Below are 26,089 nucleotides of genomic sequence, written 5' to 3'. Positions count from 1 at the left end.
GACTGGGTGGGCTGCGGGATTTGGTATCGTTCTGTTACCGGGCAAGGGAAGCGTATACGACGGACGTACTTCTCTTGAGTGCCGGGCTCCGTCACAGTTACTATGCACAGCTGCAGCAGATTCTTCATTCTCTAGTTTAAGCAAATTAACCACATTGTTTTCTTATGGCCCCGTACACATGATGCGAAAATTCACACGACAGATCGTCCGACTTTTTTCGGTTAATAGTCGCAAGTTAAAAATTGAATAGGTTACTAAAGTCACGAAAATTCTCGTACGACAGAAAAAAAAAAAATTGCAAGTGATGTCACCTGTTGTATTTTCGGACGACAACTGTACTGACTGAGCGAAAACTCTGGGCTCTGGGAAAGACTGGGCTCTCCGTCCTCATTGGCTGAGATGCAGCAGCAGGAGCCATTGGCTCCTGCTGCTGTCAATCACAGCCAGTGAGGAGGGAGCGAGCAGCGGCTCTGAGCTGTACCCTCCTTTCCCCTCTGAGGCTGGAAGTCGAGTGAAGGAAAGATGGCCCCCTCCACTCTGCTCCGTACCATTGGATGACAGAAGCGACGTCAAATGTCACTTCCGCACAAAGGTCTTAAAGGGGAAATTTTTTTTTTTTATTATAAAAAAAAAAAAAAGTTTTTTTTTTTAATTTTTTTTTTTTTATTTATTGCATTTAAGTGTAAATATGAGATCTGAGGTCTTTTTGACCCCAGATCTCACATTAAAGAGGTCCTGTCATGCTTTTTTCTATTACAAGGGATGTTTATAATAGGAATAAAACTGACACAGCATTTTTTTTTTAAAGGGACAATGTAAAAATAAAAAATAAAAATAAATAAGAAAAAAATAAAAAATAAATGATTTAAAGCCCCCCCGTTCTGCCGTGCTTGCGCGCAGAAGCGAATGCATACATAAGTCGCGCCCGCCTATGTAAACGGCGTTCAAAGCACACATGTGAGGTATCGCCGCAATCGGTAGAGCGAGAGCAATAATTCTAGCAAAAGACCTCCTCTGTCATTTAAAACTGGTAACCTGTAGAAATTTTTAAGCTTCGCCTATGGAGATTTTTAAGTGTCAAAGTTTGTCGCCCATCCACGAGCGGGCACAATTTTTTAATTGGGTATGAATTTACTCGGCGTAACATTATCTTTCACAATATTAAAAAAAAAAAAAATGGGCTGACTTTACTATTTTCTTATTTTTCAATGTTAAAAAAGTGTATTTTTTCCCCCAAAAATTGCGTTTGTAAGACCGTTGCTCACATACGGTGTGACACAAAGTTTTGCAATGGCCGCCATTTTATTCTCTAGGGTGTCTGAAAAAAAAAATATAGAATGTTTGGGGGTTCTAAGTAATTTTCTAGCAAAAAAACCTGATTTTAACTTGTAAACACCAAGTGTAGAAAATAGGCCCGGTCCTTAAATGGTTAACCACTTCAGCCCTGGAAGAATTTACCCCCTTCCTGACCAGGCCATTTTTTTTGCGATACGGCACTGTGTCGCTTTAACTGATAATTGCGCGGTCGTGTGACGTTGTACCCAAACAAAATTGACGTCCTTTTCTTGCCACAAATAGAGCTTTATTTTGGTGGTATTTGATCAACTCTGCGGTTTTAATTTTTTGCGCTATAAACAAAAAAGGGCGACAGTTTTGAAAAAAACCCAATATCTTTTACTTTTTGCTATAATAAATTTCCCCATTTAAAAAAAAATAAAGATAAAAAGTTTACCTCAGTTTAGGCTGATATGTATTCTTCTACATATTTTTGGTAAAAAAAAAAAAAATCGCAATAAGCGTATATTGATTGGTTTGCGCAAAAGTTATAGCGCCTATAAAATAGGTTATTGATTTATGGCATTTTTATTATTTTTTTTTACTAGTAATGGCAGCGATTTTTATTGGGACTGCAACATTGCGGCGGACAGATCGGACACTTTTGACAGTTTTTTGAAACCACTGACATTTATACAGCGATCAGAACTATAAATAGCCACTAATTACTGTATAAATGTCACTGGCAGGGAAGGGGTGAACACTAGGGGGCGATCAAGGGGTTAACTGTGTTCGCTAGGAGGTGTTTCTAACTGTGGGGGGAGGGGACTGACTGGAGGAGGAGAGAGATCGCTGTTCCTGATCACTAGGAACAGCAGATCTCTCTCTACTTCCCTGTTATGCCCCGTACACACGGTCGGATTTTCCGATGGAAAATGTCCGATCGGAGCGTGTTGTCGGAAATTCCGACTGTGTGTGGGCTCCATCGGACATTTTCCATCGGATTTTCCGACACACAAAGTTGGAGAGCAGGAGATAAAATTTTCCGACAACAAAATCCGTTGTCGGAAATTCCGATCGTGTGTACACAAATCCGACGGACAAAGTGCCACGCATGCTCAGAATAAATAAAGAGATGAAAGCTATTGGCCACTGCCCCGTTTATAGTCCCGACGTACATGTTTTACGTCACCGCGTTTAAAACGATCGGATTTTCCGACAACTTTGTGTGACCGTGTGTATGCAAGACAAGTTTGAGCCAACATCCGTCGGAAAAAATCCTAGGATTTTGTTGTCGGAATGTCCGAACAAAGTCCGACCGTGTGTACAGGGCATTAGAATGGGGATCTGTCTGGTTTACATTGACAGATCCCCGTTCTGGCTCTCTGAGGAGCGATCGCGGGTCGCCGGCGGACATCGCGGTCGCCGGCCACGCGCATCGGCTCCGGCGCCACGCCGTGCGTGCCCCTATAGCTCTTAAAGCGGAGTTCCACCCAAAAATTGAACTTCCGCTTTTCGGAATCCTCCCCCCCTCCGGTGTCACATTTGGCACCTTTCAGGGGGGAGCAGATACCTGTATAATCCAGGTATTTGCTCCCACTTCCGGCCATAGATAGCCGCAGTATCTGCAGATATCTACACCATGTCTGGCGCCTCCCCCCCCCCCCCTGCTGTCTTCTGGGAGACACACGGGTCCCAGAAGACAGCAGGGACCAGTGGGATCGCACAGCGTGACTCGCGCATGCACAGTAGGGAACCAGGCTGTGAAGCCGCAAGGCTTCACTTCCTGATTCCCTTACGGAAGATGGCGGCGCCTCCACCTGAGAGCCGAGGGACAGATCGGCTCTGGGTGCCGACATCGCGGGCGCCCTGGACAGGTAAGTGTCTTTATTTTTAAAAGTCAGCAGCTGCAGTATTTAAAAAAAAAAAATTGGCAGAACTCCGCTTTAAAGCGTCCGACATACACCTACGGCGATTCGCGCAGCCGTGACAACCTGCCACAGTATAATGACGGCGGCTGGTCGGCAATCGGTTAAAGAGTGTCCCTGATTTGGAGCAATGTCCCTGTGTCCCTCATTCTTCCTAATTGTCCCTCATTTTGGTCTGATCCATATAGATGTATAAAAAATGCACTTTTTATCTATGAAAAAGTGTTTTCCAGCACTAAACCTTTCATCTGATTTCTAAATGGCTACATCTGTAAATTTCAAAAGCCGATATAAAGGAAGAGTAGTGGTAAAAAAAAAAGCACTTTTGGGTTGAACCAATCTTTTATTCTTTGTACATTTCTCCTTTAAAATGGGGCGTGGCAGGGGGTGTGTCCTATGCCTGCATACTTTTGCTGATAGGTGTCCCTCATTCCCACCTCTAAAAGTTGGGAGGTAATAAAACGCACAGGTATCAAAATGTAAGACTTTCCGAGTCGCAGACACTACTTGTTTCGGTTCAGTCTCTTGAAGACATAGGATTGACTTGACAGCCAGACAAGGGGAGCAATTTGATGGCAGGTTCTGTGTTGTTCTCATGGCGGCGGTACTTTGATCTGCACAAAAGTGCAAAGATGCCCGCCAGTAAAAATACAATCCCATTTATCCCCCCCCCGTTATAATCATCTAATATCTTTCTTCTTCTTTTTTTTTCACCCATAATTTACATATTGTGATATTTCCCCGGAGCTCTAATCATATCTCCTCTCACTCTTCAATGACACGGAGCAGCGGTTCACCGTCTGCCTCCCTCGCGATGATGTACGCAGCTGCGGGGCGAATAGGCATTCGTCTAGAAAGAAGACAGGTTGGCAGCCATCTTGCCGCAGGCAATTCTTTGGAACAACACACGCAGGTGGGCGGTGCAGTAAAATCTCGCAAACCGGAGCTGGAAGGCTGCCGGTGTTTAGTAACGGCTTCTCGGTTGGTATTTCACCACCTTCTTATGGCTAGGGCATCAAAGGGGCAGGCTCCCGTTTTTAACCTCTTAAAAACCTAACTCACTACAATATTTATGAGCACATCTTGTAACCCTATCAGCTTTTAATTAGTCTAAATCCAAAAATAGTACTAATATTAATACATATACACTATAATACCCAAAGTTTTGGGACGCCTGCCTTTACACGCACATGAAATTTAGTGGCATCCCAGTCTTAGTCCGTAGGGTTCAAAATTAAATTGGCCCACCCTTTGCCACTATAACAGCTTCAACTCATCTGGGAAGGCTATCCACACGGTTTAGGAGTGTGTTTGACCATTCTTCCAGAAGCGCATTTGTGAGGTCAGGCACTGATATTGGATGAAAAGGCCTGGCTCGCAGTCTCCACTTTAATTTATCCCATTGGGTCAGCATCAGTCATTGCCGGCTTTGAGGGTGGCTTTCTCTGATTTAATGCCTGATAAAGGATCCTCAGAGCACTTGGAACCCTTACCAAATGGTTAGCTAATAAGCCTGCTTTGAGGGTGGCTTTGCCTGATTGAAACCTCAAACAGAGCTGACCTTTAAACAAAAAAGTAAATGTTTATTAACCAAAAACAAATCGCTGGATGCACCTAAACGCCCCACTAGTCAATGAGATATATTATTCAATTGTCTTATTGGTTAGCTAATGAGATACAAGCAGCAGTCGCTGCCTGCTTTGAGGGTGGCAATGTCTGACTGAAAGCTCAGACAAAGCTGACCTTAAAGAAACAGTAACAACTATTAATTGGAACAATTAGCTGGATGAATTTTTCTAAATGTTATATATTTTTGAACTGATGCTTTGAAAATAAACATTTAATGCATGACAAAGGATTCTCAGAGCACCAAGAATCATTTGTGCAATGGTTAGCTAAAGAGGCAGCAACAGTGCTGCCTGCTTTTTGAGTGGCTTTGTCTGATTTAAAGCACGATAAAGGATTCTCAGAGCACTGGGAACCCACTGTTAAATGTTTAGCTAATGAGATAGCAGCTGCAGTTGCTGCCTGCTTTGAGAGTGGCTTTGTCTGATTTAATGCATGATAAAGGATCCTCAGAGCACCGGGAACCCTTGCCGAAAGTTAACTAATGAGGCAGCAGCGCTAGTCGTTGCCTGCTTTGAGGGTGGCTTTGTTTGATTGAAACCTCAAGCAGAGCCAACCTTTAAGGAATAGTCACTGCTATTAACTGAAACAATTATCTGGATGCACCTAAAATCTCCACAAGTCAATGAGACGCATTATTCAATTGTCTCATTGGTTAGCTAATGAGGCAGCAGAAGCAGTCCCTGCCTGCTTTGAGAGTGACTTTGTCTTATATAATGCAGGAGAAAGGATTCTCAGAGCACTAGGAACCCTTTGTCAAACGGTTAGCTAATGCGACAGCGGCAGTCTCTGCCTGCTTTGAGGGTTGCTTTGTCTTATTTAATGCCTGATAAAGGATTTTCAGAGCACTGGGAACACTTGCCAAGTGGTTAGCTAATGAGAGCAGCAGCAGTCGCTACTTGTTAAATGTTTAGCTAATGAGATAGCAACTGCAGTTGTTGCCTGCTTTGAGAGTGGCTTTGTCTGATTTAATGCATGATAAAAGGATCCTCAGTGCACCGGGAACCCTTGCCGAAAGTTAACTAATGAGGCAGCAGCGCTAGTCGTGCCAAGTGGTTAGCTAATGAGAGCAGCAGCAGTCGCTACTTGCTTTGGGGGTGGCTTTGTCTGATTAAAACCTCAAGCAGAGGCGACCTTTAAGTAATAGTGGCAACAACTATTAAACAAAACAATTAGCTGGATGCACCTAAATGCCCCCACAAGTCAATAAGACATATAGTTTAGTTGTCTCATCGGTTAGCTAATGAGATACAAGCAGCAGTCGCTGCCTGCTTTGAGGGTGGCAATGTCTGATTGAAAGCTCAGACATTGAGCTGACCTTAAAGGAACAGTCACAGCTATTAATAGGAACAATTAGCTGGGTGAATTTTTCTAAATTTTATATATTTTTAAACTGATGCTTTGAAAATAAACATTTAGTGCATGACAAAGGATTCTCGGAGCACCAGGAATCCTTTGTGCAATGGTTAGCTAATAAGACAGCAGCAGCGCTGCCTGCTTTGAGAAAGGGTTTGTCTGATTTAAAGCATGATAAAGGATCATCAGAGCACTGGGAACCCTTGCCAAATGGTTAGCTAATGAGACACCAACAGTGCTTCCTGCTTTGAGAAAGGGTTTGTCTTATTTAAAGCACGATAAAGGATTCTCAGAGCACTGGGAACCCTTTGTCAAATGGTTAGCTAACGAGACAGCAGAAGCAGTTGCTGCCTGCTTTGAGGGTGGCTTTGTCTGATTTAATGCATGATAAAGGATCATCAAAACACTGGGAACCCTTGCCAAATGGTTAGCTAATGAGACAGCAGAAGCAGTTGCTGCCTGCTTTGAGGGTGGCTTTGTCTGATTTAATGCATGATAAAGGATCATCAGAGCACCAGGAACCCTTGCCAAATGGTTAGCTAATGGGGCAGCAGCAGCCGCTACCTGCTTTGAGGGTGGCTTTGTCTGATTGAAACCTGAAGCAAAGCCGACCTTTAAGAAATAATCACGTCTATTAACGCAAACAAATCGCTGGATGCGCCTAAATGTCCCACAAGTCAAAGAGATGTATTGTTCTGTTCATCCTGTATATTAAACCTCACCCCCCACGGGGCAACAGCGAACGCATACAGAATACCAATATATCATCAAAAAGAACGAGACAGACGCTCGCCATAATACGGCTCGGGAGGCTGTGTGTGACCACGGGGGGCACAGATGGTGGGTGGCTGGTGAGGATCTCCCCCGGGGAGGGGGACCAGCTTCACACACCCTTAGATTTATCACACGCCGAGCCGTGCTAAAAACAATGTTTCCCGGCGTAGGTTTTTTTCTCCTGCGCAGCAGTAAATAACGGGCATGATTAATCGTTTTCAGCCTGCTGGCCGTATGTCTGAGCTGCATAATGATGAAGCCGTGATTCAGAAAACAGAGTTTTTTGTTTTCTCCCTAACAGCCTATCGATTGGGAATCTTGTACCTTTGAAAGCCTCGTAATTCTTGGATTCGTTCTTTGAGGCGCGCTTAAAGGAACGCTCCACTTAGCTTTGCAAGAGTTGCTGTATATGGCTGCCGGTAGCATCCTTCATCACGCATACAAACGCATTCTCAGCTGCCCAGGAAATATTTCATAATAATTACATTTTTGTTCCGGAGGGCATTTTTGGCTAACTGGCCTAGTGACTCAGAGAGTGAGGTTGCAAACCTTTAGACTATATTCATAACCCAAAAACTGTTTATGAGTCCCTTTATGATAATGGACATCATCGTACTTCCTTAATGGGGCGCAGACAGCAATAAAAACCTTGCAAAAAATAAGAAAAGCCTAGGAAAAACAGCGCAACCTGGCTGGCCAACTGAGTCCCAAAATTATACCACCATTGCAATACTCCCAACGCACACGTTCCTGTACAAACGGCTGTATATTAAATTGGGTACTGAAACGACCATCGGCTGGAACCGAATGCAATCATGAAAAGGAAATGTCACCAGCGCACCAGGATCTCCAAAAATAGGTCCAAAACTTTAATCACATTCATTTTCCAAAATTATACCAGGCAGGGTAGGGCGGTGGTGGCCGAGGGGGTGGGGTTAGCAAATAAATGATTAAGTGGCAACCCTAACCCTCGATAAAAATGAAACCTTGACCTTCCTGGTGTCAATCTCCACCCATGTCATTCAGCACTCCAACACTAGAGCCTCTACTGACCCTGGTGTTAGACTGGTGACGGACAGGTCCAGGACAGGTCTTAGATTGACGTCCAGGCTCTGGTTGGAACTTGAACTTCGGGTGGCGTCAGTCAAGACATTCTGTCACTGACCAATGGATCACTCATCTTTTCCTATGGGGATCACTCCCTTGGTTAGCTAGACCAGTGAGCTGAGGTCCTGAAAAACAGAGTTGGACTTGGTTGGCCAACTGCATCCAGAAATTATATCAGGCAGGATAAGTAGTAGTTGAAGAGAAGGTAAGGTTGCCATTTAAAGAATTAGGGGTCAACCATCCCTGTATGAAGATTAAGCCCCGACTTTAATGGTGTTAAGCACCACCTCTGTCATTGAGTGATCAAACCCTAGAGCCTCTACATACCTTAATGTTGGACTGGTGAAGGACAGGTATAGCTTCAGGACAGGTCTTGGATAGAAGTCCAAGCCCTGGTTGGAACCTAGATTTAGGGTGATGGCAGTTGAGGCATCCTGTTACTGGTGCCAACTCATTTATCCGTTCATTTATCTTTTCCTGTCTGGTATATTTCTGGACTCAGTTGGCCAATCAAGTCTCATTCTGTTTTTCAGGACTTCATCCAACTGGTCTGGCCATGAATGATTAAGCACAGTTTGGATGTGTGAAACGCGTCTACGTGACTAAATATCTAGTGTCCTGGTGTATCCTGGTGATTTTCAATAAAGGCACGTTTTTGGAACCTTTGGATGTGCAGCCATTTCTTCTTTTTTTCAGCCAAGGCCCCCATAGGAAAAGATAAGTCATCTATTGGCGAGTTATCACCAGCGACAGGATGCCTCAACTCGCATCACCTGAAGCACAATTTCCAACCACGGCCCAAGTTCCAACCCCACCCTCTCATCCACCATCTCCCTACCCTGTCTGATATATTTCTGGACTCAGTTGGCCAATCAAGTCTCATTCTGTTTTGCAGGACCTCATCTCACTGGTTTGGCTAACCAAGGCCCCTCCAATTTTATCCCCAATTTTGTGTTTGTCTTTTGTGCACCGCACTGCGGGCTAAAAAAAAAAACAGAGAAAATAAAAAGTCAAGATTGATCCCCCTTGGGATCCAAAGTGCTTAGTCATGACTGGTTCTCTTTAAAGAAAAAGATGCCATTAGAAGTACCAGCCTATAATATTTGATTTCTCACTCGCTCACCACCAGTGATAGAAAAATGGCCGCCAGCATTTCATTGAAGGCTTCCTCCGGCTGGTGTTCACGTAAGACTGGTATACGGCCTAACATGAAGCTGCCTGGATAATGTCGGTATTATTGGCAGATCATAGTCTGGTTGCATTACTGGCTGTCTTCCGGGGTCTAGGTGAGGGAAAACACTCTCTCTCCGCATAGACACCCACTTAACACGGGTGCGCTTGGCCTCTCCTCCCTCCGCTCCTTCTTCCCGGCTATAAAAAGCCCTCATTAAACATGACTGCAGCTTCTATTGAACTCTCCTCCGATTCCTTTTCTCGGCTTCATTATTCCTGCCTGCCAGTTTATCCTTCACAGCTTGAACACCGCGTTCCCTACCCCGACAAAGCCGGCGGCGCACCTCCGTGAGGCAACTCCGACCGCCGCGCCGATCAAGGCTTTCTGTGAATCACTTCAAACCTCATTTATGGCTGTGATTGCCCATCGATCCCTTAAAGACGGACTCCAGTCAAATACTTTCGGACACAGTGAGAACGATTTTAAAATTTTGATTAGGTATTTAGTGCTGTGACACCCCCCCCCCCCAGGAGAGATTTTTCCTCACTTCCTGTGACTACTAGGAATAGGAAGGGGCCAAGACGGCATGGACTGCAAGAGATACATTTTCAGAAATTTGTAAGCATTCTCTAATCTACTAAAAATGTGTCTGTGTCACAATTGGGGAGATTTTCCCTCAATTCCTGTTCCTGTGGCACCCGTGCGAGAAATGGGGAGGGGACAGGACGGGTCTGGCAGCAATAAAAAACATATTCATAAAGTTGTGAAAATGTGTTTTTGTCCCATTATAGAGATTTCCGATCACTTCCTGTTCAGGTAATTGATGCCAGATAAAACATGGGGCAAATTCCCCTTACTTCCTGTCTTTTTTCTGGGGTGCCATACAGAATAGGAAATGAGGGAAAATCTCCCTCCCTCCTAATAAAAAAAAATCATTTACGGAAAGAAAAATGCCGCAAGAAAGCATTTAAAAGGCTTCTGTGCTTTTACCTGCAATTTTTAAAGTTGTTGACAGGGTCTCTTTACAACCTCTGCCCGTATTTTTTTGCCATCTGTGTCCCCACGGCTGGCTGGGGGGCCGATGCCACCTGAGGGGGCTGTTTTTCTTGCATCTGTGTCATTGGTTGCTAGGATGCTGGCTGCTGTGCCACACACCATTATGTGTTGCTAGGAAGCAGATGGCTGGTCCACACAGCATCATTGGTTGGTAGGATGCAGGTGGCTGTTCCACACAGCATCATTTATTGGTTGCTAGGATGCAGATGGCTGGGCCACACACCATCATTGGTTGCTAGGAAGCAGACGGCTGGTCCACCCTTCATTATCTATTGGTTGTTATGATGCAGGCAGCTGGGCCACACAGCATCATTGGTTGCTAGGATGCAGGTGGCTGGGCCACACACTATAATTGGTAGCTAGGAAGCAGGCAGTTGCGCTACATACCACCACTGGTCACTAGGATTCGGGTGGCTAACCCACACAGTCTTATTGGCTGCTAAACTCAGGTGGCTTGACCACACAGCATCATTGGTTGCTAGGACGCAAGTGGCTGGGCCACACACCGTCATTGGTTGCTAGGAAGCAGGCGGCTGGTCCACCCTTCATCCTTTATTGGTTGCTATAACGCAGGCAGCTGGGCCACACAGCATCATTGGTTGCTAGGATGCAGGTGGTTGGGCCACACAGCATCACTGGTTGCTAGGACACAGGTGGCTGGGCCACACACTATGATTGGTAGCTAGAAAGCAGGCAGTTGGGCTACACACCACCACTGGTCACTAGGATTCAGGTGGCTAAACCACACAGTCTTATTGGCTGCTAAAACTTAGGTGGCTTGACCACACAGCATCATTGGTTGCTAGGACGCAAGTGGCTGGGCCACACACTGTCATTGGTAGCTAGGAAGCAGGTGGCTGGGCTACACACCACCACTGGTCACTAGGATTGAAGTGTCTGAGCCACACAGCATTATTGGCTGCTAAGACTCAGGTGGCTGGACCATGCAACATCATTGGTTGCTAGGACGCAGAAGGCTGGACCACACACCATTACTGGTTGCCAGGAAGCAGGCAGCTAGGCTACACACCATCATTGGTCGCTAGAAAGCAGGTGGCTTGGCCACACAGCATCATTTTTTGCTAGGATGCAGGCAGCTGGTCCACACAGAATCACTGGTTGCTAGGACACTGTCAGCAGGGTGTTGCAGCATAATTGGTTGCTAAGACGTAGGCGGCTGCTTGCACCATAATAACCACTGTGCAGCCCAGGGGCCAAGCGAACATACACAGGGCTGAACACTCCCTAAGGCCGGAGTGTCCAGTATGGCGTCTGCCATCCCCCAATTTCTGAGGAGGCCGCGCTACTTTTTGCATCATAGGCGGCACAGCCCTGTGTGTCCCCATAAAGGAGATTTTCTCTTACTTCCTGTTAAGGATGTCACCTTTTCTAAAAAAATAAAAATAAAAATACTGGCCTTATGACTTCTTTCCAAGTAATAAGAAGCCCAGTTGTTACCAGCCTGGCCGAGTGGCAACCCAACTTCCTGTCCAGGTGATAGTTGTCACAGGAACAGGAAGTGAAAAAATAAATCTGTTCTGGGGACACAGATAGCATTTAAAACCTGACAGAGGCTGTACTAAAGGATTTGGCTTCAGATGCCGTCTTCCAGGCATAGCAGCGGGCACCGTGGGAAAGGCCGGGCCCTGCCAGGCGTCATATCTGCATCTTATCAGGGATGTCTCTGTTTTATTTCTCCATCTGGCACTTGTGAGTCTCTGACAAGGACAGAATTAGACAGTTGTGTCTGCCGCGTCCTTTTATCGGCTCCTCGTAGATGGCGGCCTGTCTCCTTGGCGCTGCATGTTTCCATACACTCCGGGCCTCCATGCCAGGGATTCCGTAATGTCACCCTGACAGCCGGCCGCGTTTATTTCCTGATAAAGAACAGAGCGAGTTTTCTCACTGAGAGTGCGAGACGGCGGCTAATCTCAGCAACGCAGACTGCCTGGGGAAAGAGGACCTGTCTTAGGCCCCACGCACACGGGCGTAAAAAAAAAAAAAAAAAGCGCCAATTTCAGAGGCGCCCAGCGTTTTTGTTGTACGCCTCTGAACGCAACTGCATGGTAGCTTTGTGCCGGCGTTTAAATCCGAAATTGCACTTAGTGTTTTAGGGGCGTGAAAAATGCTCCAAGCTTGCGTTCCCAGAGAAGCGTATTTAAAGGTGCATAAATGCGTGCAAACTCATTCTATTGGCTATTTTTTTTTTATTGCAGCACTGTCCCTTTAAAATATATTATATAGGAACAATTTATGTTATATATTTTAAAGGGACAGCGCAGAATTTTTTTTTCCTTTTTTTTTATAGCTAGCATCAAGAGATTATTTTCAAACAGCTTCCCAGTTTTCACAGATTTTTTTTTTTTTTTTACTAGCCAATATAATGAGTTTGCATGTAAATGCATCTATAGGCGTGAAAAATGCTCCAAACTTGCGTTCCCAGAGAACCGTATTTAAAGGTGCATAAATGCGTGCAAACTCATTCTATTGGCTATTTTTTTTTTAATTATTGCAGCACTGTCCCTTTAAAATATATTATATATGAACAATTTATGTTATATATTTTAAAAGGACAGCGCAGCATTTTATTTTTTCCTTTTTTTTTTTTTTTTTAACATCTAGCATCAAGAGATTATTTTCATACAGCTTCCCTGTTTTCACAGATTTATTATTTTTGTATTTTTTTTTTACTAGCCAATAGAATGAGTTTACATGTATATATGCTCCTACAGGCGTGAAAAATGCTCCAAACTTGTGTTCCCAGAGAAGCGTATTTAAAGGTGCATAAATGCGTGCAAACTCATTCTATTGGCTATTTTTTTATTGGAGCACTGTCCCTTTAAAATATATTATATATGAACAATTTAGGTTATAAATTTTAAAGGGACAGCGCAGCATTTTTTTTTTTTATTTATCTACCGGTAGCATCAAGAGATTATTTTCAAACAGCCTCCCCTGTTTTCACAGATTTTTTTTTTTTTACTAGCCAATAGAATGAGTTTACATGTATATGATCTAAATACATAAACGCACGTAATTAGGCGCCAAAATGAGCATTTTTTAATCTGTCCAGCAGCGTACATAGGAGTATTTTTAATGAGGACTGAGACATATACAGCTATTTTGTTTTGATTTCCACGCGGTGTGCGCGGCAAACCGACACCGAACGCGGACATGGCAGGTCTCGATGTGAATAACAAAATTAAGCCAATTTTTTTTTGGGGGGGGGGGGTCGAGTATAGAAGAGTTAAAATCATTTATTTTTTTATTTTTGGTTTCTGTGTCCCCTTGATGAGATTCCCCTTAATGTCCTGTCCTGGATAGGCAACGGGAAGTGAACGGAAGAGGAAGAATTTTTTAATTTTTTTATTGCAGCACTGTCCCTTTAAAATATGTTATATATGAACAAGTTATGTTATATATTTTAAAGGGGCAGCGCAGCAATTTTTTTTTAATTTTATTTATCTAGCATCAAGATATTATTTTCAAACAGCTTTCCAGGTTTCAAGAATTTTTTTCATTTTTTTTTTTACTAGCCAGTAGAATGAATTTACACATATATGCTTCTAAATGCGCAAAAACGCACGTAATTACGCGCCAAAACAAGCATTTTTTTAAGTTGGCCAGCAGCGTACTTAGGAGTATTTTTAATACCCCCAAGTGTATGAGGACTGAGACATATACAGCTATTTTGTTTGATTCCCACGCGGTACGCGCGGCAAACTGACATCAAGCGCGGACATGGCAGATCTCGATGTGAATCACAAAATTAAGCCTATTTTTTGGGGATTGAGTATAGAAGAGTTAAAATCATTTATTTTTTTTTAATTTTTGGTTTCTGTGTCCCCTTGATTAGATTCTCCTTAATGTCCTGTTCTGGAGAGGCAACAGGAAGTGAGAGGAAGAGGAAGATTTTTTTTTTTTTAATAAATTGCAGCACTGTCTCTTTAAAATATATAACATAACATGAGTGGCAGCTATTTCAATGGTGCCAGCAATGAGGAGCGGCTTTTCATGCGATTTTGAAATCGCATAACAAATCGCACCGGTGTGAACGGGGGCTTTTTTTTTTTTTTGCGTCTATTGGGGCGTGGCCACTAAGACTGACTCTGCTGTCGTTGGTGTGCATAAAATTAGTGGGGTTCGGCTTTCTTCTGCTTCCACGACTTTCAGATTATCCGCCACGGCGCCGGGAAAGTCGCTTATCACCTTCCGCTAAGACTGGAGTTCAGGACTCTTCCAGATCCCTCGACCCAGCCGGATTATACAGATTAATTCATCACATGCTCCACCACCTATGACAAGTTCCCGGCTGACCCCGGCTCTAATACCGCACTGGGCGAGGTTTCCCCCGTCCCAGACTCTGCTTCGTGACTTCTCCTTTCTTCAGGGTGACCCCCAGATTAATCTAATGAGCCGGGCCGAGTACAGATCTTAAAGGGTCCGCCCACCCAAAACTGGTATTTCAGTATCTGGCGGATACTGACAAGTTCAACCCATGCACCCCTGCTGTGCCCATTAAGAGAGGTTCCCACCATCCCTGTGCTGAGTTCCTGGGTCTGTACACCTGCTGTGCCCATTATGAGGGGTTCCCACCATCCCTGTGCTGAGTTCCCAGGTCTGTACACCTGCTGTGCCCATTATGAGGGGTTCCCACCATCCCTGTACTGAGTTCCCGGGTCTGTACACCTGCTGTGCCCATTATGAGGGGTTCCCACCATCCCTATGCTGAGCTCCTGGGTCTGTACACCCGCTGTGCCCATTATGAGGGGTTCATTTTGTTTATTGAAAAATCTTACAAACAACAACTTATATGCAATAAAACCATAATAAATAAATAAAACATATTTACAAAATAATTGAATATGATAATACAAAACAAGAACATAATAAATGGTACAAACCAAATTGCGCACAACACAATCCCTACGGGAGAGCCAGACTAAGGAACATCACCGTCACCATGCATGTAGCCTTTTATCAAAAATAGATTTGATCTTGAAAATCTAGGGGAGTGAAATAACCACGTGAAATAACAGACTACTAGACTAACTAAAAAAAGTGTTTCCAAATCATAATCCCGAAGAGTCTGGAATGCCCCATACACCCACTCTGCATAACTAATATGGGGGAGGAAGGGTATACTCCGAGCCCTCCCAACCCTTTTGTACACCTCTATATTAAAAGGGCATCCCATTATGAGGGGTTCCCACCATCCCTGTGCTGAGTTCCTGGGTCTGTACACCTGCTGTGCCCATTATGAGGGGTTCCCACCATCCCTCTAACTCAGACTATACAATAAAACTTTGTAGAAAGTCACAAGCCTCTGGATGATGCCTGATCAAAGATGGCGCCATCCTTCTGGACAAGAAAAGCAGATGAGCGCATTGTCAGGGGGGGGGGTCCTGTGATCTCTGTGAGAGGTAATAAATAAATGACACGCACCTAACTTACTTTGCAAATCAAACTGTGTAAGTAATAAAGTCTCATTCTAGGTTTTAGGTGACACGCCCCTCCTTCTCCCCCCTGGTTTTGTTTTATTGAATCCTCCGGCAGTGACCCGCCATGACGGCACTGTCATGATAAGCCAGCGGCTGCTCGGGCCGAGGCGGAGAACAGTCACATGGCAGGAAACACGTGCCGCAGCCACCCAGAACCAGAACTTTCTGCATTTTGGATGAAGCGGTGAGTTTTTGAACCAATAAATAAACTATTAAAATTGTTCTGTTATATCTGTTGATCCTGCCAGAAATCTTATCTGCTGATAACTTCCTGTGCTGCCTGTCAGTGACTTTGTTCCTGGTCATCTCTGAGCACTACAGAACCTCTCATGTTATGGAGAAGAAGACAGGGGAGGTGTTCTGTAGCCCTGTCCTAGGGTGACAACGCTGCTCCTCCATAGATACAGTACAGGGAGTGTTGTCAGCCTAGGACAGGAAGTGTGTTACTGGCAGGATCACCAGGTGAAAATAAAGAAGAAAAAAAAAAAAAAAACCTTGACGAAAGAAAACCATAGCTCCCAACTGTCCCTGATTTGGAGGGACTGTCCCTGATTTGGAGCAATGTCCCTCTGTCTCTCATTCCTCCTCATTTGTCCCTCATTTTGGTCTGATCTATATAGAGGTTTTTAAAATGCACTTTTTATCTATCAAAAAGTGTTTCCCAGTGCTAAACCTTTCATCTGATCTCTGAATTGCTACATTTGTAAATTCCAAAAGCCAATATAAAGGAATAGTAGTGGTAAAAAAAAGCAATTGTGGGTTTAACCAATCTTGTTTTTTTGTACAATTCTTCTTTAAGGGGGCGTGGCAAGGGGTGTGTCCTATGCCTGTATACTTTTGCTGATAGATGTCCCTCATTCCCTCATCTCAAAAAGTTGGGAGGTATGGAAAACTACTGCAGTCATCACATCTAAGGACTTGAATATGCACTACATTACCAAAAGTATTGGGACACCTTCCTTTACACGCACATGAACTTTAATGACATCCCAGTCTTAGTCCGTAGGGTTCAATATTGAGTTGGCCCACCCTTTGCAGCTATAACAGCTTCAACTCTTCTGGGAAGGCTGTCCACAAGGTTTAGGAGTGTGTCTATGGGAATGTTTGACTATTCTTCCAGAAGCGAAATTGTGAGGTCAGGCACTGATGTTGGATGAGAAGGCCTGGCTCGCAGTTCAATCCAAAGGTGTTCTATCGGGTTGAGGTCAGGACTCTGTGCAGGACAGTCAAGTTCCTCCACCCCAAACTCGCTCATCCATGTCTTTATGGACCTTGCTTTGTGCACTGGTCCATATCATTTGGTGGAGGGGGGATTATGGTGTGGGGTTGCTTTCCAGGGGTTGGGCTTGGCCCCTTAGTTCCAGGGAAGGGAACTCTTAAGGCGTCAGCATACCAAGACATTTTAGACAATTTCAACTTTGTGGGAACAGTTTGGGGATGGCCCCTTCCTGTTCCAACATGACTGCTCACCAGTGCACAAAGCAAGGTCCATAAAGACATGGATGAGCAAGTTTGAGATGGAGGAACTTGACTGGCCTGCACAGAGTCCTGACCTCAACCCGATAGAACACCTTTGGGATGAATTAGAGCGGAGACGGCGAGCCAGGCCTTCTCGTCCAACATCAGTGCCTGACCTCACAAATGCGCTTCTGGAAGAATGGTCAAACATTCCCATAGACACACTCCTAAACCTTGTGGACAGCCTTCCCAGAAGAGTTGAAGCTGCTATAGGTGCAAAGGGTGGGCCAACTCAATATTGAACCCTACGGACTAAGACTGGGATGTCATTAAAGTTCTTGTGCGTGTAAAGGCAGGTGTTCCAATACTTTTGGTAATATTATATATATATATATATATATATATATATATATATATATATATATATATATATATATATATATATATATATATATATAAAATGTTTCGTTTAGTTTTTTGGTATAGACACATTTTAACCTGTTTTATCAGTCTTGGCTACCATTGTTACCAAACATGAGGGAAAATCCAAAATGATATATTATATATATAGATCTCTCTCTCTCTCTCTCTCTCTCTCTCTCTCTCTCTCTCTCTCTCTCTCTCTCTCTCTCTCTCTCTCTCTCTCTCTCTCTATATATATATATATATATATATATATATATATATATAATCTATATCTATAGAGATATAGATTATATATATATATATATATATATATATATATATATATATATATATATATATATATATATATATATATATATATATATACGGATATTTAGTTTTACATCTTTTTTTGTTTTCCTTTTTTTTAAGTTTTTAAATCCCCCTTTTTTTTTCATTTTTGCATCATTTTTATGGTTTAATTTAACTGATTTTTATTATGCTGGCTGAATTTCCCAATACTTTTGGTAATATATATATATATATATATATATATTACAAAAACTAAACGAAACATTTTATATATATATAATATTACCAAAAGTATTGGAACACCTGCCTTTACACGCACATGAACTTTAATGGTATCCCAGTCTTAGTCCGTAGGGTTCAAAATGAAAAAAAAAAGGGGGGGATTTAAAAACTTAAAGAAAAAAAAATGATGTATATATATATATATATATATATATATATATATATATATATATATATATATATATATATATATTACCTGTATTTAGTTTTACATCATTTTTTTTTTTCTTTAAGTTTTTAAATCCCCCCCCCCCCTTTTTTTTTTCATTTTTAGATAATTTTTTATCTAACTGATTTTTACTATACTGGCAACATTTCTTCTAGCAAGCAGTTCAGTGGCTTAGTTATTGCAGAGCCGGGGTCCTGGGTCCAGTACACAAGTAGGACATGTTCTGCACAGAATTTGTACATTCCCCCGATCTAGACTTTTTTTTTACTGGTGGGGTGTTGTTGTGGTGAAGACTGGTAGACCCGTCTAGCGTCTCATCCTTTGTACTGTGTATAATAATGATCCTTTTATAATGGAGTATTAGTATAAGGCTCTGTTGTCATCAGGATGCCATTGTGTGTGCTTAGCAGACAATGTCCTCGTCGCTCAGGACTTATATTCAGCCACGGCTTTCAGAGGACTGCGGTCTGCTCCGAGGACCCCGGTCACAGACAAATGAAGAAGGCCAGGAGACAATGGCAGCCTATTTATTATACATTATATGTAACTGTACACCTCAACCAATCTCTGACGCCGCTGTAGAGTCAAGGCTTTCTTTTCTGCCCTCTACCAGCACCATTAAAAAGGGTCAGTCCTCCCAAAAATGATAGATATTGTTATGGGTGGACTTGGTTGCATGCCGTGTGTCTAAGTAGCACGCCCATCACCCAAAATTACACTTTAGCTACCACAAAATGGTAAAGTAGATGTAAACCCAATCGTTGCCTTCCTCAGGTTTCCGATCGGAGCTACAGGACGCTGTGCCGCAGCATGGTGTGACAGTAGTCCCATAGCCGAACCTGCTGATCTTCCCAATGCCCAGCCCTGTCCTAGCAGAAGCCCAATCGTGGATTGCAATTAAGGAAGATGGGAACGTAGTTCCTTCGCCGCTCTTTACGTCTTTCTACTAGCCCAACTTTAGGGGAATCAGACACACCCCCGACACTAAGGAGGAGGAATGGGCAGAGAGGGATGGGAGTACCCCAGAATAGCCAACATTGGAGGGCAAATTATCCAGGTCGGAATTCATCAGTCGTCCTACGCCTTAAGGAAAGGGGACATTCTTTTGAGGACAGTGAGGTCCTTATTTCGGACAGAGAGGACAACTGGTTCACAAGAGGCATGAAAAAGGCCATCTACATCAAACCGAAACAACTATCACTAAACGGGGGGTAGGGGGGCCTTCAATACCATCTTTCTTCTACCTATAACGCTGTTTTCTATACCCCGGCGAATTGGCCAACTTCAGATGTGCGAGTCAAAGGATTAACACCTGCGTAAACAAGATTAGATAACTAGAATAGGATGGTTCCTCAACTTTCACACCTCCTTAGATGTTCTTGGAAATTCAAAATCTGCCTTGACACATTTCATAATGATGAGAATAAGGTGTCTGTGCTACCTGTGTGAATATAAATACTGGGGTATATTCCTGACACTCATATAGACTGAAGAAGCGTCTTGAGGAAGCTACAAAATGTCTTTTAACATTATAGAACAAGTTCAGTTAAATGTGACTAATGATTACCAGCCTACTGCAAAGAACTTGGTCCTTCCCGGTCTACAGTAACATGGCAAAACTCAATGCCGAATGCAATGGCATCCCAGACTTCCTGGTCTGCTCCTCCTCAGCCACAAAGCTGGGACATCTCAGGAGACATCAGAGGCAGTAAAGGACACGTGAAACCATAAAGTGTTCTTCATCGATGTGGATGGTAAAAATGTGACCATTCCAGAATATACTCTACACAGGGGATTCAGATCATGTATAGACCAGTTAGTGGAACTTGTACCTTTTCTATCAGATATTTCTATATCCACCTTTGTGAACAAGGGGCTAGGAGAGCTACAAATCATCCTCAACATTACAGAACAAGTCCAGTTGACCACTGATTACCAGCTATTAGTCTTATTGCAAAGAGCTGGGTCATGCCCAGTCTATGTTGTTGACTGCAACTCAGCAAGACTCAATGCCAAGATGCAAAAACAGCGGTGACTTCCTATTCTGATCCTCCCCAGCCACATACTGTATCTGTGAGGTCTTAGGAGGCCTCTGACACAGTGAATGTGAAATCAGGAAGTGATCTATATCAGTGCAAGTAGTAAAATATGGCCATTTCAGAATATAATCTACACAGGGGATTCAGGTAATGTATAGACCAGTTACTGGAACTTGTACCTCTTCTGTGAGAGATTTGTATACATTTCTTAGGTAGGAGGTCTCGGAAAGCCTCAGAGGCAGTAAGGACACGTGAAATCAGGAAGTGACCTCTATCAATGCAGGTAATAAAATGTGGCCATTCCAGAATATACTCTACACAGGGGATTCCAGTCATGTATAGATTAGTTACTGGAACTTGTATCTCTTCTATGAGATATTTTTTATACGTTTTTTTTATGTAAGAGGTCTCGGAAAGCTTCAGAGGCAGTAAGGACACGTGAAATCAGGAAGCAACCTCTATCAATGCATGTAATAATATGTGGCCATTACAGAATATATACTCTGCACAGGGGATTGTATAGACCAGTTACTGGAACTTGTACCTCCTTCTATGAGATAGTTTTATATATATTTATATCTAGGAGGCCTCAGAGACAATGAAAGACATGTGAAACCAGGAAGTGATCTCTATCAGGGCAGGTAATAGAATGTGGCCATTCCAGGAATATAGTCTAAACAGGGGATTCAGGTCATGTATAGACCAGTTATTGGAACTTGTAGCTCTTCAATGAGATTTTTTTAATAAAAATGTTTATATCAGGGTCTTAGAGCAGGGGTAGGCAACCTGGGTCCCTCCAGCTGTTGCAGAACTGCAAGTCCCATCATGCCTCTGGGAGTAATTGTAACTGCCAGCCTTGAAATGCCTCATGGGAAATGTTGTTCCACAACTGTTGGAGGGCCCCAGGTTGCCTACCCCTGCCTTAGAGGCAGTGAAGGACATGTGGTAGTTCCAGAATATACTCTACACAGGGGATTCAGATCATGTATAGGCCAGTTCCTGAAACTTGTACCTCTTCTTTGAGATGTTTTTATATATTTGTATCTCTATGAGGTCTCGGGAGGCCTCAGAGGCAGTGAAGGACACATGAAACAAGGAAGTGATTTCTCTCAGTGTAGATAATAAAATGTGGTTATTCCAGATTATACTCTACACCGGGGATTCAGATCATGTATAGGCCAGTTACTGGAACTTGTGCCTCTTCTATGAGATGTTTTTATATATTTGTATCTCTATGAGGTCTCAGGAGGCCTCAGAGGCAGTAAAGGACACAAGAAACAAGGAAGTGATTTCTCTCAGTGTAGATAATAAAATGTGGTTATTCCAGATTATACTCTACACCGGGGATTCAGATCATGTATAGGCCAGTTACTGGAACTTGTACCTCTTCTATGAGATGTTTTTATATATTTGTATCTCTATGAGGTCTCAGGAGGCCTCAGAGGCAGTGAAGGACACAAGAAACAAGGAAGTGATTTCTCTCAGTGTAGATAATAAAATGTGGTTATTCCAGATTATACTCTACACCGGGGATTCAGATCATGTATAGGCCAGTTACTGGAACTTGTACCTCTTCTATGAGATGTTTTTATATATTTGTATCTCTATGAGGTCACGGGAGGCCTCAGAGGCAGTGAAGGACACAAGAAACATGGAAGTGATTTCTCTCAGTGTAGATAATAAAATGTGGTTATTCCAGATTATACTCTACACCGGGGATTCAGATCATGTATAGGCCAGTTACTGGAACTTGTACCTCTTCTATGAGATGTTTTTATATATTTGTATCTCTATGAGGTCACGGGAGGCCTCAGAGACAGTGAAGGACACAAGAAACAAGGAAGTGATTTCTCTCAGTGTAGATACGGTAATAAAATGTGGTTATTCCAGATTATACTCTACACCGGGGATTCAGATCATGTATAGGCCAGTTACTGGAACTTGTACCTTTTCTATGAGATGTTTTTATATATTTGTATCTCTATGAGGTCTAGGGAGGCCTCAGAGGCAGTGGAGGACACAAGAAACCAGGAAGTGATTTCTATCAGTGCAGATAATAAAATGTGGTTATTCCAGATTATACTCTACACCGGGGATTCAGATCATGTTTAGACCAGTGAACAAAACCTGTACCTCTTCTACCAGAGTTATTTTTAAATGTGATTACATAGCAAGCTCCTCTTTAAGACATCTTCAGACAAAAAAGGGGAACGACCCTGAAATTCTGTAAAAAAAAACTCCAATTTTTGGCATTTCACAGACCCTGAATTATCCGTCTTTAAGTATTCCTCCTCTATCGTCCACGAGATTCGTTCAGCTTTTTAGCAGCGGCCATGAATACAGATGAGCGTGATTTATCAAGGCCGCGGACGTCCAGTTTTATTGGAAAAAGCTGTGTTTTGTGCTTTATTAGTGGAGCCGGTGAGCCCAAACACCGAGTTTGTGACCTCCGTAGCGTCAGCAGAGCCGACCCATCACTTCTCATTAAGCCGAGTCATTCGTCTTTCTCTTTCCAGAGGAAAATTCCTGCCGCGAACAGGTTTTTTTACAGAACGAAATTGAAAAGCCCAAAATGCGGCTTCTTAAAGGCGCAGTAGCCATCAAGCGTTACTTCCGCTTTAGTGCCGGTGGTTTGTGTTTGATGGATACAAACCTGGCTACAATTTATGTAACAATTTCAATTTTGTACTGTAGCTACCTTCTCTCGCACTGCTTTTTTTTTCAATAACTCCACATACCAACCGTTTACAATGTTGGCATGCCCTGCCCCCTTAGCGGTGGCGTAAAAAAAAGCAGTAAGGTTTGGGCTAATTTTTTTTTTTTGGACTTAATTTTTCCTCAGCCCCCTTGAGTCTGATGCCCTAGCTTGAGGGTCGGGGGGTCTTCTGTAACCTTAAATTGTTGCCCCATCAACTGCCTCAATTAACAAACCATCTTCCAGCTCCTATGTATTCATAACTGTTCAATATCATAGCCTTGGAGAATGGTAAGATCCATGGGGGCCCCATTTTTTTGTATATTGTTATGCACACTCAGAAGCCAGGAGGCAGTATGTGAGGACAGGTAGTAAGAACTCAACAGTCCTACCCCACAATATTGAAAACGTAAAAAACTAAATATTGGCTTAACATACGCTTTAATTGAAATATTAATTTCCAAACATCTACAGCCATGCTAGCACTAGATATCATCAAGCAATAAAATTTAATTTAAATCTATGTCTCAATAAAATTCTTTTGAGCTGGAAGTTCCTAGGGGGTGGAGCTTGACAACACTATTATTTTAAAACTGTGTATCATTGCCGTACAGACATCATAGTAAGTATACGTATCATTTCCTTTCAAGCTACTCCAAGTATATAAGTAACAATGTAAATAATATTACCTTAGTAGTGTTCAGTTGACAGGTATAAGGGGTCTGATGAAAACTTCAGATCTGAAAAAAAAGAGAGTATAATATTTTTAATTAGAATAGTTTAGTTTATTCTTTTTTTTTAATAAAATATATATTTTTTTTAATTAAAATATTAAAATAGTTTGTTGTTATTTATATATTTTTTATTTAAATAGTTACATATTTAATCTGGTTAAAAAAAGGCATAAGTCCATCCAGTTAAAACAACAAAGAAAAAAAAAAGGAAAATGAACACACTGAAATAGAAAACCTCCATATATATACTATCCGATATCCACAGTTGATCCAGGGAAAGACAAACAAAAAAAAAAAAACAATAAATGATGATCCAATTTGCTCCAGCGGGGAAAAAAAAATCCTTCCTGATCCCCCAAAAGGCAGACGGATATTCCCTGTATGAACTTTACCTATAAATATTACTAATACTAATTACTGTTATTTTTTTTTATAATAATAATTAATACAATTAGTATTAAATTATTACAACTTTTATTTCTATTTATTTTTATCGAAATTTTTTTAAATTAAAATATTAAAACCATTTATTCTTATTTTATCAAAATAGTTTTATAAATAAAATATTAAAATAGTTTAGTAAACCCCACACCAAATTTTTGAAAATTTGGTCCCCTTGGTGGTCTTATGCCCTCCCCACAATACCCCCTGATCAGCCTAGGCACTTCCTAATTAATGGTGGGGCCTAGATCCTAGAATGTGGGTATATTACCCTCCCACTTCCCGTCAACCCGCCCCCAGCTACCAAACCCGTGCCTTTTCCCTTTTTTTTTTTTCCCCTCCGCTTCCTTTCTCTCTCCTTCCTTAGGGGCTTCTGCCTATTCTCTCACCCCTTTCTAATATTTGCCGGGGGCCTTTAGAGTTATTTTCAAAGACCTACGGCCGGTGACACGGGGTCGTACCTTGAGCTCTTGCTCTATATACTGGACCGGTTTTGGGTACATTCATTGATGTTCTATGTAATTTTATGTCTCTCACCTGATCCCCCTGCATGGGTAAACTGTTAATATGCACCTGTGCATTATTTTTTTTCAAGAAAAAAATTATTGTACCAGAAAATAGTTTAGTAAACATACTAAGCTATTTTATTATTTTGGAATAAAGAGATTATAGGGAGAAAAGCTTTGGGCATTACCCATGGGAAAAAAAAAACTTTTAATAATACGTTATTACACAATATACAAAATTGTTTTGTTTTTTTAATGTTCAGTCCACCTTTGGGGTGGATATGGTGTGACCACAAATTTTCTTTTTATTTTATTATGTTTTTATTTCTTGACTGGGAATTTTTTTGTAATAAATTTGTATCATAAACTTTTTTATTAACAAAACATCTTTTTTTTGCACAGAAAATGCCCAAAGCTTTTCTTCATAAATTCTTTTTATACTATATTTGCTTTTAAGTCTGGGTGCAGCTTTTTTTTTTTTCTCTCGATCTTTTGGTGGTTTGGTTTCATTTGAGAGGGGTGCACCGTAAGAGCTTACTTCCCGTATTTTATTATTTCATCAAAAATTTACAGATAAAAAAAAAAATGTTATCAAGAATTAATACTTATCAATCTTGCCCTGCTCCGATGTGGTTTTATAGCTCTTATCTTGTATGATAAATTATGCAGTCATCAAAGAAAATATTACAAGTCCCCTTTGATTGGAAATCTCTGAGTTCCACATTTAAACTGACTGCTATCTTACATAACGGCCATTCTGCGCACAAAAAAAAAAAAAAAAAATCCCCTGAAGCCTCCATTATGTCAAAGCCAAGAGTGTCACAGTTTTGGGCACCAAACTGCGTCAGCCTACTTTTTTTTGCTCACAAAGAATTTTAATCAAGGATTTTCCGAAAATTTGGGCCCTTTCCATGAAAATTAAAAGATAATGGTGCGCGGTTCTTAGCTAGTAAGAGTTATCCTCTTTCCTATGATGAATTTCATTTAATATGGATGGAGGGTTTATAGGAGTTAAATAGCCAAAGTTACAAGTTTAATGGGCTCGTTTATGGACCCGCAACACGAGCAGAAAAAATTAAAACGAAGCATAGTACATATATTTACTAGATTTTTCTGTAATAAGACATTCTGCATCAGAATGGCTTCGCTGGCAAAATTTAAGCTGATACTGAGCCAGAATGAAATTGTTCATTAGCCTCGGCCTCTGTAGGATGTTTTCACTGCCAACCAAGGCCACCTTCCAGGAGAACC

At 42.1% G+C, this 26,089-nt stretch overlaps 1 protein-coding gene across 2 annotated transcripts in view; it reads right to left on the bottom strand.

The window, feature by feature from the left end:
* The window catches only part of SEMA6C (semaphorin 6C), a 289,590-nt gene that overhangs the window by 183,599 nt on the left and 79,902 nt on the right, over positions 1–26,089 (bottom strand). For both annotated transcript variants that reach the window (XM_073609595.1, XM_073609596.1), the window contains exon 2: positions 23,847–23,897. The gene's annotated coding sequence lies outside the window, so the exon portion shown is untranslated. The remainder of the gene's footprint in view (positions 1–23,846; positions 23,898–26,089) is intronic.

The sequence above is a fragment of the Aquarana catesbeiana genome, linkage group LG13 (genome assembly GCF_042186555.1).
Source record: "Aquarana catesbeiana isolate 2022-GZ linkage group LG13, ASM4218655v1, whole genome shotgun sequence".
NCBI classification, from domain to species: domain Eukaryota; kingdom Metazoa; phylum Chordata; class Amphibia; order Anura; family Ranidae; genus Aquarana; species Aquarana catesbeiana.
The sequence above is the reverse complement of the archived record's forward strand: the minus strand, read 5'-3'. Positions and strand labels throughout refer to the sequence as shown.